The sequence below is a fragment of the Anabrus simplex genome, chromosome 1 (assembly GCF_040414725.1).
Source record: "Anabrus simplex isolate iqAnaSimp1 chromosome 1, ASM4041472v1, whole genome shotgun sequence".
In the NCBI taxonomy this organism is placed as follows: domain Eukaryota; kingdom Metazoa; phylum Arthropoda; class Insecta; order Orthoptera; family Tettigoniidae; genus Anabrus; species Anabrus simplex.
The window spans coordinates 925,343,219-925,363,873 of record NC_090265.1 but is presented as its reverse complement, the minus strand read 5'-3'; positions in this window follow the sequence as shown (position 1 = coordinate 925,363,873).

Sequence of the window (20,655 nt, the reverse complement as noted above, 5' to 3'; positions counted from 1 at the left end):
TGCATTCTACTACGTCACGAAGTTCTCGTAGGTTCTCGGCTCGGCTTCTCTTGCGCTACATAAGTCTCCGCTGCCCTGTTTCCGGCGGTCAGGCGTTCTGTGTCAACTCGAGCGGTGGGAGCAGAAACTTTACGCACGGCTGGTCCGTTGCGATTTTACAATATTTCCATTTACGTGACTTTGTGTTATCATCACTATGTTGGGTGAGCAGAGTTTTACTATCTTATTCTGACACCTTCGACTATTCTTCTTTAACTTTGCCCCTCAGGCCTTAAGATACATTTCGATTTCTAGCCCATTCAGGGCACTTCTCACTGTTTATTTCACGAACTTCAAATCATCAAGACTCAGTTACAAATCTTGCACAAAGGACTCTTAGCTTGGGCGAACGTTTTAAAATAAAATGAAGTGAATGACTGACCGATGTGGAACCTTTATTAACGACATACGTGCGTGTGTTAGAATGACTTTGAATATATAGCAGCCTGCATTTTACTACCTCTCACTCTCGCCATTCCTATGTTTCTATCTTTTCTTGTCACGGTTAACATTGCTTTCCTCATTCCCTGTCCATTCCTTTCCTGTCCCTCTAACCTTTTTCTTTGTGTTTTCCAAATTTGTAAAAGTGGCCTTCGTGTTTTATTAACTATCAATGTTGGTGTGTAACTATTGTACTTATTCTTCTAAAGTGTAAAAATCGCCAGTTTGATCCCCTTTTAACAGTCGATAAATTACTCTGTCTTCAAAGAAGTCTGTCACGATCTCATATGCAGTTCCTTATATCGAGATATTATGTGTATCTACCTAATTGTACCCAGGTCTAGATAATGGTCTAGTGACCGTTTTCTCTTAAATTATTTTTGTATTGCCAAGCAATATTTGAAAACTTTAGTTACAATGATCTCCATAAAGTTTTTGAATTCTATTTTATGGTTGAAAGCAAAGTTATTATAACAATTTACTCTTGGTATTTCCGTATATTCCTGATTACACAATACTTCTTTCTGTTGGTGTTATCATTTGAACTTGGTTGTTTAAGCTACCTTAGCTATCCCTACTTCCCGTCTTTCCCCGCTTGTTATGTGCTTACCACGTCACACCTTCTGGAAAATAGCCCAGTAAACCCTGTGAAAATTCTGGTGATATGTTGAGGTTTTGATTTTCTGATTTATGCTTCGCTCTATTTCCCTGTATGGTCTGGCACTGGAGCTTGACAATACTGTATGTTTGCCACGTAACGACTTGGCTGGTGGCCTCTATTGCACGCGTCTTTTGGCCCAGTGTTTTATTTTTTGGTTCCACGCACAGACAGATTTATACTGCATTTTGCGTTCGTACACCATTACTCATATTATCAGTCATCACCTACTCTTCACTGAGTGTGTACTGTTTAACACACCTAATCTGGACATACTAAATGTATTCCCCGTCCCACCACAAACCGATACGTAACATTTCTTGACTTTCATGACAGGGCAACTGCTTTTCATATCAGAGAGCGCCTCTAGTGAGGCCGCGTGAAATCCGTTCCAGTACACAGTCAAGAATTTCATCCTTGAATTGAACGGGAATCGGGCCTGGAACGTCAGAGTAAGAGGCAGGCTCATTACTCCTACACCACGGGGCTGCTTATATGCACTATAATACAAAGCTATATAATCAGTACAAGTTGATTTCCCCGGTATATTCAATACATAATCTACAGCTTAAACCTCGATTTAGATATCTTCGTTGCGCACGCGTTAACGGCCGTGTGAAATATTTCAGCTTACCACTTTCTCTGAAAAGGTTTCTTTAATCTAAGGTTCAATATTGTGCGAGTTATATAAAAAAATCACCTTCTCGTGTGACTGAGGCGGCAATAATAGGCTGTGCTGCAAGGGTGTTAGTTTCACATCTCCCATATCACATGTTCCTACTAATTACTTTTCGAGTGTCTGGCTCCATGGCTAAATGGTTAGCGGGCTGGCCTTTGGCCACAGGGGTCCCGGGTTCGATTCCCGGCAGGGTGGAGAATTTTAACCATCATTGGTTAATTTCTCTGGCACGGGGACTGGGTGTATGTGTTGTCTTCTTCATTATATCATCATCATCCTCATCACGACGCGCAGGTCACCTACGGGAGTCAAATAAGAAGGCCTGCACTTGGCGAGCCGAACATGTCCTCGGACATTCCCGGCACTGAAAGCCATACGCCATTTCATTTTTACTTTTCGAGTTCAAGTTACTCTTGTTCCAAGTTAAACCCAGGTAATTCCAAATTATTATTTTTAATTTAAGTAGCTGTAATCGATACGCAGGATTCATGTTTTTCTCATTGTCAACTTGCTGCTGCTGAGACGTGTTTCATTCCCCGCCCTTCGGGCGAGGCGGGCCCCTAGACAGTGACGCTGTCTCCCGGGCCGGAGATGTTGAAAGAGTTGGGGAAGGGGCAATATTGTAAGGAGGAGGGTAAGTGGAAGTAATGATTGAGAAGGTGTGCAAGGATATTATTTAAATACCAGGGATGTGTGTAACGGGTAAAAGTTCAGATGAGAGTACTAGAGCTGACATGAAGTGTTAGTAGGTGTAAGGTTGTGGAGATAGAGTACAATGAGGTGGTGAGAAGTCGAAGAAGGTCGGCTGTTAAGGGTGGTGAGAAGGAGGATTCATTTCTTGGACGAACGTGTGGGGGAGGTCGATATGAGGGAGCTGGCCGGGGTCGAAGACGTAGGCTGTTGGAAGTTCGAGGAGGGGAGCGTGAAGGTTCCACTTGCTGTCGACGACCGTAGATACGTGCGCCGCTGGTGACAAGACGTTGGACTGCTTCTTCCGTAGGCAGGTGGAGACGAACGAGATAGGTTGGTCCGGAGTTGTTCCAAATTCGGAAGACACGACGGACAGGAATGCCTTCGAGATTAAGTTCTTGGATAACGTCTCGATCTGAGATGTCAGGATCCACGCCGCGTAGAACACAACTATGCATATTGGTGCGATCAGGCGGTGGTGGTGATGTTGAATGGCGTACGGCGTCTGCTTGAGGTTGCCAACTTCATCTTGCTTGCTCCACAATTAGTAAGGAACACAATTCGTTGAAGATATATCCTACAAGAAAAGTTACCAATATTGTCTACAATGGAGGACTGATTTAATTATAAGGAAAAGGCACAATATGAAGACAATTTTGCAAAAATATCAAATTTACGAAGGGCGTACTATATTGTTTCACACTTCATTTTTTGTACGTTCGGGTATGGTTCACATTTCACTTTTAAAGGTGGTGACGTGTAACTAGTGTCTTGTTCCACCGTTTTGTAGCAGTACACACACAGGGTCCAACGAATTACTCGTCATAGCCATTTCATAACACTGTCAGCGTAGGAGCAGACAACATGGAAAGCAATCGTCAGGGACAGCGCTATACGACTTGGTTCCTATGGAAAGAAGACGTGACCACGGCAGAAATTCATCGGCGCTTGGTGGCATTCTGTGGAGAATATGCGCCGTCACGAAAAACAGTTTACGACTGAGTGGAAGGTTCGAAAACAGCGCGCACATCGGTGGACAAGGGAACCAGTTCTGGAAGAAATGTGACAGTGTCAACACCAGCCAACATTGCCCGGGTCGAACAGGCCATACAAGGAAACAAATGCAGACAAGAGTCTAGGCACCCACGTGGATGACACCTTCCCCAACTGTAAATGGCCGTCAACGATCTGCTGCAGGATATTTCGGCTAATTTCCGTGGCTGCCTCCATTTCCGTAAATGTGAAGCATCAGTGAAATTAAATTGTGGTTCCATACTGAGATAAGTGTTATCATATTTAATCAGCTCCTGCCTCTCAGCTGGAGGCCCTGAGTTAGATTCCCGACAAGTTCAGGGAATTTTACTAGATCTGAGGGCTAATTCGTGATCCACACAACTTACGTGAGAACAATCGAAGAGCTATCTGACGGTGAGATAGCGGATCCGGTGTAGAAATTCAAGAAATACCACCGAGAGAATTCGTCACGATGATTACGCGACACCTGATAATCTGCAGGCTTTCGGGAAGAGCAGTGGTTACTTGTTAGGCCAAAGTGCATCGGGGCTTTAGACCATGGAAAGCGAAGTGGGTGGAGGGAGGGTTTGGAAGGGGAGGAATATTCTTTAGTCAGAACTTCCACCGCTCGACAAAGCTCACAGAGACAGCTATTTTTGAACTGTTTCCAGACATGAATTCGTTCACTTCGTTAGCGCATTCTGTCAGCCATTCCATCCTATTAATCATGTTAACAATAAGTGGAATATTTTTCTCTAATTACATCTGATTTAGTGGTGTATTTCATATTGGTTTCTGAATGTCTTTCCACAAACGTAGTGTAGTTCATTCTTTTAAAGAAACCTGAGGTTCGTACCTTACAATGCTTCCTTCTTGTTCAAATAATAATAATAATAATAATAATAATAATAATATGGCCTCTGCTATTCTGCTACAAGTGCATTCAGGCTGCTCATGTGTCAGTTTCAAAGGTTTAACTACATGGTAGAGAAACTGAAACTCTACTGGGCCATTTGTTGTTGAGTTTCTAAGCAACTTTGTCAAAACGAGCGAGTTGGCCGTGCGTTTCGGGTCGTGACGCCATGAGCTTGCATTCGGGAGATAGTTGGTTCGAACCCCACTGCCAGCAGACCTCAAGATGGTATTCGTTTTTGCCATTTTCACACCTTAATTAATAATAATTAATAATAATGGTAGCGTCTCACTAACTACTTTCCAAGGTTTTCGGAGACGCCGAGGTGCCGAAATTTAGTCCCGCAGGAGTTCTTTTACGTGCCAGTGAATCTACCGACACGAGGCTGACGTATTTGAGCACCTTCAAATACTACGGGACTGAGCCAGGATCGAACCTACCAAGATGGGGTCAGAAGGCCAGCGCCTCAACCGTCTGAGCCACTCAGCCCGGCACACACCTTAATTAAGGCCACGGCCATTTCTTTGGCAACCCTAGCCATTTCTTATCCCATCGCCGCCATAAGACCTATCTGTGTCGGTGCGGCGCGAAGTAAATTGTAAAATAACAACCTTATCAGGTAAACGTCCGACTCGTTGGCTGAATGGTCAGCGTATTGGCCTTCGGTTCAGAGGGTCCCGGGTTTGATTCCTGGCCGGGTGGGGATTTTAACCTTCATTGGTTTATTCCAATGGTCTGGGGGCTGGGTGTTTGTTCTGTCCCCAACATCTCTGCAACTCACACAACACATATAACACTATCCTCCACCACATTAACACGCAGTTACCTACACATGGCAGATGCCGCCCACCCTCGTCGGAGGGTCTACCTTACAAGGGCTGCACTCGGCTATAAATAGCCACACGAAATTATTATATTATCAGGTAAACAGCGAAAATGTCTACGAAATTCGTTCACATGTCTACATCCGTCACCATGGACTTCTTTCCTCTCTTCAAAAATGCAACCTTGTCTGTCGGATTTGAACTCACGATCTCGCAATCCCTAATCCGACACCCGCTACCACTGATCAACAAGAGATTTATCTTAAAACTAGCAGTTACCCACGGCTTCGCTCGCTTGGATTTAGTAATATGAGAAAAGTGGTCGTTCCTCGGTTCTATACTAAGACATTATCTGAAAATTCCTAAAGTATAAAAGCTCACCTAAAAATTGACTGTCATTTTTCCCAGAAACTCTTTGTAAACCACGTTTGTGGTATTGTTTTTGGGACTGAGATGACCATGCTACGTAGAATTGTACATGTAAGAACAATCTTCACTCAAGAAAAAAAATCACGTTCCTTTATTTTTAAAGGAGATTGCAAATACCATTTTCCACGTCTTTAACATCTTCCCTTTTCAAGATATAAGTATCCTCATTAAAATAATTCAACTCACTTTTTCGCTTCTTTTCAACACCCCCGCCCCTCCGTAGTGCCTTTTCCGAAAACAAAAAAAATACATGTCCCTGTATTTTTAAAGGACTTTCCAAATACCGAGTGTATTGTCTGTAACATGTTAAGTTTTGGTACTGTAGAAATATCAGTACTCAATTTAAATATTCACCTACTTTTTAAAAATTCCTTTCAGCCTCCTAAGTGGATTTTCTGAAAACAAATACGTGTTTCTTTATTTTTAATGGAGATTCCAAATACGAGTTTTCATGTCTGTAACATGTTAAGTTTTCGGGATATACTGAAGGTATGTTCATTTTAAATATTCACCCCCCCCCCTTTTTCAGTTCCCCTAAAGTGGATTTTCCGAAAATAATAATCTATGTTTCTTTACCTTTACAGAAGATTCCAAATATCAGTTTTCATGTCTGTAACATGTTACGTTTCTGATATATACTGTAGATATGGTCTTTTTAAAAATTCACCCCATTTATCACTCCTGTTCACCCCCATTAATTTTAATTTCCAAAAAATAATACTGTTCCTTTAAAGGAGATTCCAAATACCAATTTTCATGTTTGTCAAAAAAATACCCCAAGTGGCTTTTGTAAATTGGAAAATCTTAATTTTAGGTAATATTTAGACCATAATCACTTAGGAAATGGCAATTGTGCACCCGTATTCTCATAGTATATGTGTCGGAAGTGAAAGGGTTATTCCCACTTTGCCATTTTATGCTTTTCAGTAAATGATAAATGTGGAATAAGAAATATGAACGATTGTCGCCTTGTCTAACTACTACTACCACCAATTCTCGCTGTAGCCCGATTGGCCTTTGACTGATTGTCCATAATAATCTAGCTCTCCTTCTTCTTCTTCTTTATCTGGTTACCCTCCAGGGTCGGTTTTTCCCTCGGACTCAGCGGGAGATCCCAACTCTACCGCTTCAAGGGCAGTGTCCTGGATCTTCTGACTCTGGATCGAGGGATACAACTGGGGAGGATGACCAGTACCTCGCCCAGGCGTCCTCACCTGCTATGCTGAACAGGGGACTTGCGGGGGGATGGGAAGATTGGAAGGGATAGACAAGGAAGAGGGAAGGAATCGGCCGTGGCCTTAAGTTAGGTACCATCCCGGCATTTGCCTGGAGGAGAAGTGAGAAACCACGGAAAACCCTTTCCAGGATGGCTGAGGTGGGAACTGAACCCACATCTACTCAGTTTACCCCCCGAGGCTGAGTGTACCCCGTTCCAGCCCTCGTACCACTTTTGAAATTTCGTGGCAGAGCCGCGAATCGAACTCGGACCTCTGGGGGTGGCAGCTATCACACTAACCACTACACTACAGAGGCGGGCATAATCTAGTCCTAATGCCATAGTCCCCAACACGGCTAATACGTTTTTCCTTGGTACTCTGTAATGAAACGGCGTATGGCTTTTAGTGCCGGGAGTGCTTGAGGACATGTTCACCTCGTCAGCTACAGGTCTTTTGATTTGATGCTCGTAGGCGACCTGCGTGTCGTGATGAGGATGAAATGATGAGGAAGACGATACATACATCCCCGTGCCAGCGGAATTAATCAAGTTTAAAATTCCCAACCCTGATGGGAATCGAACCCGGGACCCTTTTGACCAAGGGCCAGTACGATAACCATTAGCCATAGAGCCAGATATTACACTGTCGTATGCCTTGTCTAGATCTACGATACATAAATACAACTATCTATTCCTCTGGTAGCATTTTTAAGTTACTTGATTCATTTTGAAAATCTGCTCTCGTCCGGCTACTTGGCTGAATGGTCAGCATAGTGGCCTGAGGTTCGAAAGACCCAGGGTTCGATTCACGGCCGGGTAGGAGATTTTAAATTCGTCTGGTTCATTTCTCTGGCTCGGGCGCTCGATGTCGGTTTGCGTCTTGAATGTATAAGTTTAATTAATCAAGTCAATTCATAATAAGGAAAAAACCAGGACATTTAACAAAAAATAAAAATAAATAAACCCGGATCCTGACAGCAAGTGTGAGGTCTGAAACCATGCTGCTTTTCATCCAACTTAGTTTCCACCATAGCTCAGACCTTTCTTCCCAAAATGGCTATGAATATCTTTCCTGGTAAACTGATCAATGATATACCTTGATAGTTGTTGTAATCACTTCATATTCCCTTAATTATTGTCATATGCAATTTCAGCTTTCACTCAGTCAGAAAATGCCTTAATCACATTCCGTACTAATCCTCTTATCAAGCCATTTCATCCCCGCCTTCCGACTATATTTCACCCTTTTAGGTATAATTTCATGTATTCCTGCTGCTTTGTGACAGTGTAGTTTATTTATCATCCTTTACAGTTCGTCGAGCACAATGCCATCATTGTTCCCCACCCCATAATTCCTTTAGTACTATGATGTTGATATGGAGGTCATAAACAGTCGAATCATATTATTATGATCACCTGCTAGAAGTGCCGTCTGTACGTAGCCTATAACGTATGGTCCGTGACGTGGGCTGGTGAAGCGGGTACACAGAAGGTCGTTCGGGATCTCTGGTGACAAGTTCGAAGACCACTGGTGGCGCTGTTATCAAATTAAGCTCGTCAAAATGGGGAGTGATGATTGACATCGGTACTGAGAACGTGTGTGTAGAGTTTCGTGTCATTAAGTACAACGATGCCGAAGCGGATTCACTCTTAGTGGGAGGGCCACACAATAGCCCTTTCCAATGCTGCATACAGCTATTCTGCAATCCTAATAACGTGAAAGAAGCGTTACTTCTTGATATCAAAGAACAGGATCGTTTCTGTATTGAATAGAAAAGGGGGGAAAAGGCAAAATACATGACCAGCCACTATCCGTACACCAGCAGTGGTGAGGAAAGTGAAGGCCCTTGTCTCAGATGGTAGCCCTGTCCCCCAAAAGACTATCGCACGTAAATTTGGGATGTCTGCTTCAACAGTTAACACCGTAATCAACAAGGACCTGCAATTAGAAAAGGGGCATAAGCGCCGAGTTTTTAAGCTGTTGCCCCGTCACATTTCGGAAAGTCGCACTAACGCAGGAAAACTATCTGGCACAGGACAAATGGAAAAATGTGGTGAGATTAGACGAATCATATGCGTACCTTAGTGACTCGAATAAACACAGCTCGATTACCACCGTCCTAGAGACAAAAAAATATCAAATATTGTATAAGGAATGCCAGGAAGGTTTTCTAAGGTGCTTCATGATCATCGCTGGATACTGCTACAGTTGCAGTTGAACTATTTGTCGTGTCTTTAATAATGTGAAGTGAACTCGGCATACTATCAGCAAGATGTTTTAACCCCCATAAACAACACATATATCCAAGCACTGTATGGGAGGGCGAAAAATTAGGTATGGGTACATCAAGATAAAGCATCTAGCCACACTCTAGTTCGATTTGTCTTTTATTAGAGAGAGAATGGATTTGGGAACTGGAATCGGTGCAATTTCTTTTACTGACATTCCCATGAAGGCACCCGATGGGTCACCCATGGACGTCTGTGCATTAGTACTCCTAAAAAGAGCCTTAGGAAATATACTTCCACGCACTATCAATGGCCTGGGGAAAGTCTGTCATGAGGAATGGGATAAGATAAGACATGATAGCTCTGCGAAAAAGTCTACTGCAATGGAAATTACGTTGTCGGGCTATAGCCAGAAATTTTGGCTTTCCAATTGATCACGATCGCTGGTGGATGCATGGCTTTTCGTAAGCTAATTAGCCTTCAAACATCATACTCAAAGATCCCGAACGACCTTCTGTATAATGAGACTGATAGGCTGGCTGTACATATTGCACTTCTTGTTGCCATGGGTAAGGGAAGCGATTCAACTGAGTTACAAAAAGAGATGATCATCGGCTCGGAACATGGGGGTCCGCATTTCGGAAACAGCAACGTTTGTGAACTGTTCATGTACCTTTGTGATAAAGGTGTATCGTGTGTAGACAAATGGCGCAATTGGGATTAACCGTTGGTTAACCGCGGTGCTCCACGCCCCATCGATGTCCGAGGTGAACGTCGATTACGACGGTGCGTGAAGGCCATCTAACAGGCTACAGTGGAACAGCTTATCGTCCAAATGTGCCAGAGGGCATCAAGACACTTTTCCACTGTAACAATTAAGTGAACCCTTCTGAGAATGGGGCTCCAGAGAAGACGGATGGTGACTACAGCCATGCTAATACAGGTCCATTGACGCAAACGTCTATAATTTGCTCGACAGTATGACAACTTGATCGCTGCTGATTGGCGACGGGCAGCCCCCTCTGACGAGTCACGTTTACAGCTACATTGAATGGATGGACGTCAGCGTGTCCGGTGAGGAACGTCGGAGAACCAGCATTCTTAAACCATTGCTGGACGAAAAACAGGCGGTGGAGGCTGTGTTATGAATTGGGGAATGTTCTCGTGGTATTCTATAGATCCCATCACCCGTATGGAAGTCGATCACGTGCACCCGTACATTATGATTGTCTTTCCTCGGGAGGGTGAGATACTGCAGCGCGATAATGCATCCTGCCACACGGCTATAAGTACCCACACATAGCTAGAAGAGCACGGCCAAGATTTCCAATTTCTTCATTGGTCCATAAACAGCCCCGAGTTCAGTCTAAATGAACATCTATGGGGCTGCCTCGATCGCTGCGTTCGCCACCTGTCTCCTTCAACACGCATCTTTCAACAGTCGTGGGACGCATTGCAGACAGGATGACTCTAGGCACCCGTGGAGACCTATTTGTATCTGGCTGAGTCACTGCCAGCACGTCTAGCTGGTTACTCTGGATACTAGAAGGTGGTCATAATAATGTGATTCAACTGTGTATATGTACCTCTACATCAGTATGACTAAAAGTTATCATTCAATCATTAAATAGAATTGAATTTAGAAAGCCAACGGTGCAGATTTCAACCGATGTATTTAGCGAGTCGATGGGGACTGGTATTAGTGAAGAAGGTCTCAAATCACTGAGCTACTATGACCAGTAAATCTATCTGAATATATATGATGGTCGAAAACAATGTGCACCGGGTACATGAGCGTTAGAGGGTTGGTCATACTGATAAACAATATTTAAAAAAACAATTCGATATCTGACGCAGTTGTCATTTTGCCACCTGTTGAAGGTAACCAATCAGATCGCTTCGCGGGTGAATTCAAATGGGATTTGCGAGGCGGTATTGCTAATTCTGCAAGTGGCTTAAGAATGGTTTGAGAGCACCAATCGAAAAAAACTTCGCCATGTGGAGGGATTTGAACACTGAACGCCGAACTGACAAAATCACACCATAGCAAGGATGGTACGGTGACACCCGCTGAAACCGACTTTGTAATTTTGTTTGATGGTGATTTCTTGGCATTGGCTCTCAAGCCGATCGTAAGGGACGTGCTGATTCAGCAACACTGACTCACAAAGTCCGTTTTAATTCACCCAAGAAGCAATTTGATAGGCTAAATTATCATGGTACCGAATTAATTTTTCAAATTATTTATCAGTATGACCAACCCTATAACTTTCACATTGTTTCCAACCTTAAAATGTAGATCAAAGATTACTGAAAATATTCTTCCTATTTACTGCAACGTTAAGGAGCTAAGTCAAGTTTTTTATTAATATAATAGAGTTTGAGGGATGTTCCACCATTCAACACATTGTAAAATATATTAAATTTACTGAGCGAAGACTGGTTTCGACTCCCTTGGAGTCATCATCAGTTCGTGTTGAATATCAAATCAAGGCGAATCTGATAACAATCAGCATTAGGGTTGCCTACATACATCTCGATTGGTTGACATAAGACATGATAATAAATGTTGATTGTTGTCAGATTCCCCTTGATTTGATATTCAACAAAACTGATGATGACTCCAAGGAAGTTGAAACCGGTCTTGGATCAATAAATTTAATACATTTTACAATGTGTTTAATGATGGAACATCCCTCAAACTCCATTATATTAGTTATACGTCAACACGGAAATGAAAATCATAGTCTATGGGAGTTGTTGATTCTCAGTATTTCTTCGAATCAGCCTATAACATCACAGCACTCAAACTACTCAACTTATAAATTTCATGTCTTAATCTCTCTCGTATTTATTTCCAAGTAATGCTGTTCTACATGAAGTAAGACACAACTTATTGGTTAACGTGTTTCTTTCGTATGTTCATTAGTGATTACTGAATGTGGGAGTCTCACCGCTCTCAAGAGAAACGTTGGAAGTCGTTAAGGGCAGTTAGCGCTCGGGTAAAGAAGCGACGCAACGTAACTGCCTCCCATGAGGTTAGGGCGAGTTGTTGGTTCGCCTGTTGGCTGCTCCGCTGCTGCTAATATCGATGTTGTATCTCTATTGCTCAATCATGACTTCCAGTGATAGCTGTTGTTAACATATTACTTTCTAAGCGTTCCCCAAGATGGGCAGCAACCACGATTAACAGTAAAGAATTGACTCCTGGAATCAGCTGGCCCTTTGGCTAAATGGTTAGCGTGCTGGCCTTCAGTCATAGGGACCACGAGCTCGATTCCCGGCAGGATCGGGAATTTTAACCATCATTGGTTAATTTCGCTGGCACGAGGGCTGGGTATATGTGTCGTCTTTATCATAATTTCATCCTCATCACGACGCACAGGTCGCCTACGGGAGTCAAATAAAAAGACCTGCACCTGGCGAGCCGAACATGTCTCGGACACTCCCGGCACTAAAAGCAATTCGCCATTTCATTTTTTTTTTCCTGTTTTCAGAATATCGTCGTTACGTTTTCAAAAGCATCTTAATCCGTTACAATTCAATTAATTTTATACTTTTTTAAATTTTAGTAATCACATAGTGTACGGCTACAAATATGAAAATATAAAATAGTTCTTGTTCTTCTTATTCAACCACTTTACCCACATCCTGTGGGGTCCGGCGCGCGTATTGTGTCGCGCATGGGGATTTGGCCCTGTTCTATGGCCGGATGCCTTCTCTGACGCTAACCTTATATGGAGGGATGTAATCACTATTGCGTGTTAGAGTGGTGGTTGGTAGTGTAGTGTCTTTTCTGAATATGAAGAGGAAATTGTTGGGACAAATACAAATACACAGTCCCCAAGACTGAATAAATAATCAGAGGCGATTAAAATGGCCGACCGAGCCTGGAATTGAACCCAGGGCCATCTGAACTGAAGGCCTCAACGCTGACCATACATTCAAGGAGTCGGTCAAAAAGTGAAAATGTAAACAATTTGTAAAATAATATATAGGCTATTTGGTTTCGGATAAAGGGATGTTCTCAAAACTGAATAATAGTACATATCAAAGGTTGCAAAAGTCACTTGAATATAAATACCTATAATGGTTATTTTGAGGTTTTGGCTCCTTAGCTGAATGGTCAGCATAGTGGCCCTTGTTTCAGAAGGCCCATGGTTCGACTCCCGGCCGATTCATGATTGCCCTCTATCTCGGGGGCTGGATTATTTTGTTTGACTTAGTACATATCTTCATTCACACACAATATATCACTCTACAAGCCACTACCGAAACTCGCACAGAAACCCTCCACAGAGGGTTGACATCAGTAAAGGCATCCGGCTATAAAACTGGGCTTAGTCTACACATATTGCTGGCCCAAAGTAGGGGGGGGGGAGGATAATAATAATAATAATAATAATAATAATAATAATAATAATAATAATAATAATAAGAGAATTATTTTAAGAACAGTAGTAATGTCTGGGGCTATAAATCAGTTTATTTATGATTTCGTGAAAGAGAAATATATAGTATACCTGGAAAATTTCGGTGTACCTAAAACACGAGGTTCCTGGTGTCTGTCTTCTTCTTTTTCTTTTGCCATATCCTAATTGGATGTCGGATGTCATCCGGGCGATCTGATTCTTGTTCTCAGCAACTCGGAAAAGAGTGGGGGTCCTGAGCCAATACCATTGTCATAGATTCGTAGCCAAGATAGTCTCCTTCTTTCCCTACTTCTTCCTTCAATTTTACCTTGTAAGATGAGCTGAAGTATTCTGTATTTATCATTTCGAATGATATGGTCAAAGTACTCAAGTTTATCCTTTTTATGTTTGTTTGACCTCTAGCTCTTTGTTCAAGCGTTGGAGTACTTCACTGTTACGTATTTTGTCAACACATGATATTCTGAGCAGGCGTTGGTGGTGTTTGTCAGGACCGCCTCCGTGCTGTAGGAGTAGCGTGCCTGCCTTTCGCCCGGAGGCCCCGGATTCGATTCCCGGCCAGGTCAGGGATTTTTCTCTCAACCTGAGGGTTGGTTAGATGTCCACTCAGCCTACGTGATTATAATTTAGGAGCTATCTGACGGTGAGATAGCGGCCCCGGCCTCGAAAGTCCAGAATAACTACCGAGATGATGCGTCGTGCTGACCACGGGGCCCCTCGTAATCTGCAGGCCTTCGGGCTGAGCAGCGGTCACTGGGCAGGCCAAGGCCCTTTCAAGGGCGCAAGTGCCGTGGGGTTTGGTTTGGTTGGTTTATTCTCTGTCAGGGTCCAAGTCTCGGAACCATAAAGTAAGCAGAAAATACATAACACCGAATTAAACGGAGATGGAGATTGATCTTAAAGTCACCGTTACAGGGATGTTTGCTTATTCTAATCTCAAGAACCACTGAACGGATTTAGTGATGTAAAACTATATGCTTCTGTGCTCTTCACATTTCAGTATTAATTGTAATTATGGTACTGAAATTTCAGGATGACAGTTTTTGAGTTTCTATAATACCAAAATGTATTATACAGTGCTGGTATCCATATAATGTAATCGGATTTTGGAGAAGTGTACCTACCAATAATTATAAGACCTTAAAAAATCAAGGTATTATACCAACATCCGGATATCCCGCTCTGTGTAAAACGCTCCGTAAGTGATCGACAAAAGGGTAATCATGCCAATGATTTTCCCGTCAACGGCAGGTACAACGGTTAGTTTCTAACGAAATGAAATTCAAGCAGAAGACTGAATAATACAGTGTGTATTTCACTGCAAAGTTTCTACTATATTCGGTACACATGCGTTTTCCTATTATTATTGGGTATTGAATAGAAAATATTGAATACTTGAAGAGTTACCACGTCCGCCTCTGTGGTGTAGTGGTTAGTGTGATTAGCTGCCACCCCCGGAGGCCCGGGTTCGATTCTCGGCTCTGCCACGAAATTTGAAAAGTGGTACGAGGGCTGGAACGGGGTCCACTCAGCCTCGGGAGGTCAACTGACTAGAGGTGGGTTCGATTCCCACCTCAGCCATCCTTGAAGTTGTTTTCCGTGGTTTTCCACTTCTCCTCCAGGCAAATGCCGGGATGGTACCTAACTTAAGGCCACGGCCGCTTCCTTCCCTCTTCCTTGTCTATACCTTCCCATTTTCCCATCCCCCGCAGGGCCCCTGTTCGGCATACCAGGTGAGGCCGCCTGGGCGAGGTACTGGTCATTCTCCCCAGCTGTATCCCCTGACCCAATATCTCACGCTCCAGGACAATGTCCTTGAGGCGGTAGAGGTGGGATCCCTGGCTGAGTCCGAGGGAAAAACCAACCCTGGAGGTTAAAGAGATAAAGAAAGAAAGAACAGTTACCACGTTTTCAAATTTAAATTTATTTATTTTAAGGAGAGAGCCTCCGTGGCTCAGGCGGCAGTGCGCCAGTCTCTCACCGCTGGGTTCCGTGGTTCAAATTCCGGTCACTCCATGTGAGATTTGTGCTGGACAAAGCGGAGGCGGGACAGGTTTTTCTCCGGGTACTCCGGTTTTCCCTGTCATATTTCATTCCAGCAACACCCTCCAATACCATTTCACTCCATATGTCATTCATTAATCATTTCCCCAGAGGAATGCGACAAGCTTCGGCAGCCGGCACAATTCCTGTCCTCGCCGCTAGATGGGGGCTTCATTCATTCCATTCCTGAACCGGTCGAATGACTGGAAACAGGCTGTAGATTTTTTTATATTTTAAGGAGCTCGTAAGCTATGTTTATAAATTTTGAGTCAGAAAATGGAGTTCAGCGAAAAATTACTCAAACATACGCTAACGATTTTTGTGGCCTCTTAAGGTAAATAAGAAATGAGACATGCCCTGTAATTCGGTATTCATTTCGTTTACTCTACGTAACAAATCTTTAAACGGTCTCATATTAACTTCACTTTGACTAAGTAAACGTTTACCGAGCTCGATAGCTGCAGTCGCTTAAGTGCGGCCAGTATCCAGTGTTCGGGAGATAGTAGGTTCGAACCCCACTGTCGGCAGCCCTGAAAATGGTTTTCCGTGGTTTCCCATTTTCACACCAGGCAAATGCCTGGGCTGTACCTTAATTAAGGCCACGGCCACTTCCTTCCCACTCCTAGCCGTTCCCTGTCCCATCGTCGCCATAAGACCTATCTGTGTCGGTGCGACGTAAAGCAACTAGCACAAAAAAAGTAAACGTTACTCAAAGAACACGGTCGGATGCACTACCGTGCCGCTCCAACGCAGATTCGATGGAGAACGTCCACATGTTCATGTGTACAGAATGATACACGAACTCGTGCTCAGGCTGTGTTTGTTCGAATAAACATTTAGCGTAGCCGTCACCCGTGCTCGATGTACACGCACGCACATTAATGGTGTCCCGACATAAACAATCAACACTGCCCCACTCCAGTACTGAAAAGGTGAGGAAGGGAGTGAACAGGTAGTGCTGAATACACAGTGCGTGTATTCCGGCGTTATACTGTAACATTGTAATAAGATGGCTCCTATCTTATCACAGGTGAATCGAGGACCTATTATTGGCATGTGGGAGGCTCACATGGTCCCCCAAGCAATAGCACAAGCAATACCATGCAGTCTTAAGACAGTTTGGAGATGGATAGAAATATGGCAAGAACGAGGAGAAGAAGGATTGGTAGACCCGATATAACGCAGCTACAAAATATTCCTTAGTATAAAATACTTTTCGGTAAAAACCTCCTTTACCTCTTAATACTGTAATTATCAGAATAGGTTACTTTTTAATTTTTTTATGTTAAAATGCTATTTGTTCGGGGCGTCGACCTATAGAGTTCTTTTGCCCCTACTTGCACAATATATGAACCTGCATGTAATTGGAATTGCGGAAGTGTTGAGTGATGAATGTGAGAAACGTTAAGGACGACACAAACACGCAGTCCCCAGGCCAGGGATATACTCATTTACAATTAAAACCCTCTGACCCGGCCGGGAATCGAACCCGGGGCTGTCTGCATGCAGTCCATACAGCAATGCGTTAAGCGAGAAGGGGAGTCATTGTACCTTCGACACTACCCCTTCACTCTTCCCCCTTCTTTTCAGTACTGGAGTGGGGCAGTGTTGATTGTGTATGTCGGGACACCATTAATGTGCACGTCTGTACACTTGCTTTATTCCCATAGGGAGAATGGTGCTGAAGCGAAAAAGCATGGGCTAATGTTGTAATGTAGGCACACATCTATTATAGCTGAAAAATGAAATTTTCACGTATTTTCGAATATTGAATAAATTAATATTTCTTACACCGTGGAAAAATGGAGCATACTACTTTGAAATGACGCATAATGTAATGCCGTCAAGCTATTACGGTAGTTACGGAATGTCTCAGCTGAGTGTCTAATCTTGCTGTTTTGTTCTCTTGTGTCCTTGCTGCGCGTTGGAGCGAGCTATTGAAAAAGGTGTTGCCATTCTGCTTTATCTCAGTAAACCTTCTATAAGTTTAGCCACAATGCCCACGTGTCTACTCTACTCTTACTTTCATTCTGCGATCTTACACAATGTACACTTTCCTCTTCTTAGAAGTCCATCTTCCTGTCTGCCTGCGAAGGTGTATGATCCAATTTATTAAGATCACCCGTGAACATCATCTCCGAAAATATTGAAGAAGAATATACGGTGCAGATTCTTGAAGCAGGAATTCTTTCATCTTCCTACAGACCTTCCTTCGACTTTCCCTTCAATGATTAGTTGGAGATATTAAGACAGTTCATCTCCCAGTAAGCATCCGCTGCTCAGGTGGCAGCACGCCGGCCTCTCACCACTGGTTCAAATTCCGGGCACTCTATGTGAGATTTGTGCTGGTCAAAGCGGAGGCGGGACAGGTTTTTCTCCGGGTACTTCGGTTTTCCCTGTCATCTTTCATTCCAGCAGAACTCTCCATCAACATTTCATATCATCTGTCAGTCACTTATCATTGCCCCAGAGGAGTGCGACAGGCTTCGGCAGCCGACACATTTCCTATCCTCGCCGCTAGATGGGGCTTCATTCATTCCATTCCTGACCCGGTCAGATGACTGGAAACAGGCTGTGGATTTTCACTTTCATCTCACAGTATGTGCTCAATGTCCTGGAGTTTACTCTCGTTTCGTGACCATCAGAAGCATCCATCTAGGGACTTCGACACTCTACAGTGGATATTTGAATCATTCTTGTGTACAAGTACATCTCAAAAGTTCCTATTTTACGTTCTGAATATGAATTTTGTGTCCGTCTTTCGAAAACATCCAGGACTGGAATAAAATTACACCGTAATATACGAACACAGAGCTTAAGGCTGATATTTCCGAACGGTAAAGAGAGTCCTCATGCTGATGACCAAACTTATGGTTTGTAAAATCTTGAATAATATTTCCTAGAATCATATTTGTCTTTCACAAGGTTCTTAGGTATTTCAAAGATGACACTTGACTGTATGATCTTGTTGATTCGCAAGACAGCCTGTTTCTGCACTTACGAAAACATGACCCGTTTGCTCATAGCAATGTTCATCTTCTACCATTTTTCCCCACATCTATGCGGTCGCGTTTGTGAACTGTGTAGCACATATGGATTTGGCCCTGTTTCACAGCCAGTTCCTGACAACAACCCTCTATGGAGGAATGTAATCAACATTTCGTGTTTCTATCGTGGTTTGTGGGTGCCGGCCCCGTGGTGTAGGGTTAGCGTGCCTGCCTCTTACCCGGAGGCCCCGGGTTCGTTTCCCGGCCAGTTCAGGGATTTTTACCTGGACCTGAGGGCTGGTTCGAGGTCCACTCAGCCTACGTGATTAGGGAGGAGCTATCTGGCGGTGAGATAGCGGCCCCGGTCTAGAAAGCCAAGAATAACGGCCGAGAGAATTCGTCGTGCTGACAACACGACACCTCGTAATCTGCAGGCCTTCGGGCTGAGCAGCGGTCGCTTAGTAGGCCAAGCCCCTTCAAGGGCTGTAGTGCCATGGGGTTTGGTTTGGTTTGGTTTGGTATACTGGTTTGTGGGGTAGTGTGTTGTATTAATATGGGGAGGAAAGTGTTGGGACGAACATCCAGTCCCCGAGCCAGAAGAATTAATCAGATGGGATTAAAATCTCCCACCCGACCGGGAATCGAACCCGGCACCCTCTAAACCAAAGACCTCAACACTGACCATTCCGCCAATGAGTCGGACGTTCATAGTAATGATCATGAACTGTCCGAAACGCTCGCTCACTGTACTTCACGATGTAGTTCATCATATGTTAAAAATCTGGAAGACAGATGTCTAGTGCTACCGCATCATCAGCGAAGAACATGCCATTTAGTAGCTGTTTATCTTAATGGTAGCACACATGTCCTCTAAGAATTCTCTGAACACAGCCTCGCCGGGAGAGTTGGCCGTGCGGTTAGGGACGCGCAGGTGTGAGTTTTCACCTGAGGGATAGTGGATTTAAACCCCACTGTCGCCAGACTGAAGATGGTTTTCCATGGCTTCACATTTTCACACCAGGCAAATGCTGGGGCTGTACCTTAATTAAGGCTACGGCCGCTTACTTCCAAATCCTAGCCCTTCCCTACCCTATCTTGGCCATAAGACCTACTTGTGTCAGTGCGACGTAAAGCAACTTGTAAAAAAGAAAAGCCTGGAATAGTATATGCAACGAGTAATTTCAGAAACTACCGGACCGATTTTGAAATTTCTTCCATTTGAAAGATAATATCATCCCGGGTAACACAGGCGATGTATCATCCCGGAATATCAAAAGGTTCCTGCGATAACCGTGATTTATTGGGATAATGGCAGAAATAATACAATTCAAAGTTTGTATGTTTGCCTGCCTTGGTTTTTTCACGTAAAAGATACTTGACATGGTGTTGAAATTTGCCAAGGCTGATCATTTCGGTTAACTTATCACGCTATGTTATAAGTGGGCTGTGTAGAAAAAGAAAATGTGATGCAAGTCAGAGGAAAACGTGCACTTGGGACACTTACAACTGAATACGCTGCCTAAACGGTTAGTCCTATTGAACAATTGAATGTACCAATTATTGTACCTCAAATTTAAACTCCCAGAAAACAATTACATGAATTTTCTTCGTATCTGTAATAGTTTTTCAGAAAAAAAAATGCCGAGTTTTGGCGCATTCTTTGTTTCTTTGTCTTGGGCTTCTACTTCACGGACCGTGCTCACAACTGGAACATTTGGTTACCTTATAGGGAACTTACAATTACAGTGTATCTTACGGGGGTCCTACTGGGAAACACAATGTGAAGCAAGTCACAGGAAAACGTACGCCTGGGGCACTCAAGTTGATAAGCTGCCTGAACTGTTAGAGCAAGTATACTTTCTTTCTTTCTTTCTTTCTTCGTTAATCCGTTTACCCACCAGGGTTGGTTTCTCCCTCGGACTTTGCGAGGTATCCCACTTCTACCACATCAAGGACAGTTTCCTGGAGTATGAGACTTTGGCTCACAGGATACAGTTGGGGAAGAGGACGAGTATCTCCCACTAGGCGGACTCACCTGCTATGCTGAACAGAGGCCTTGTTGC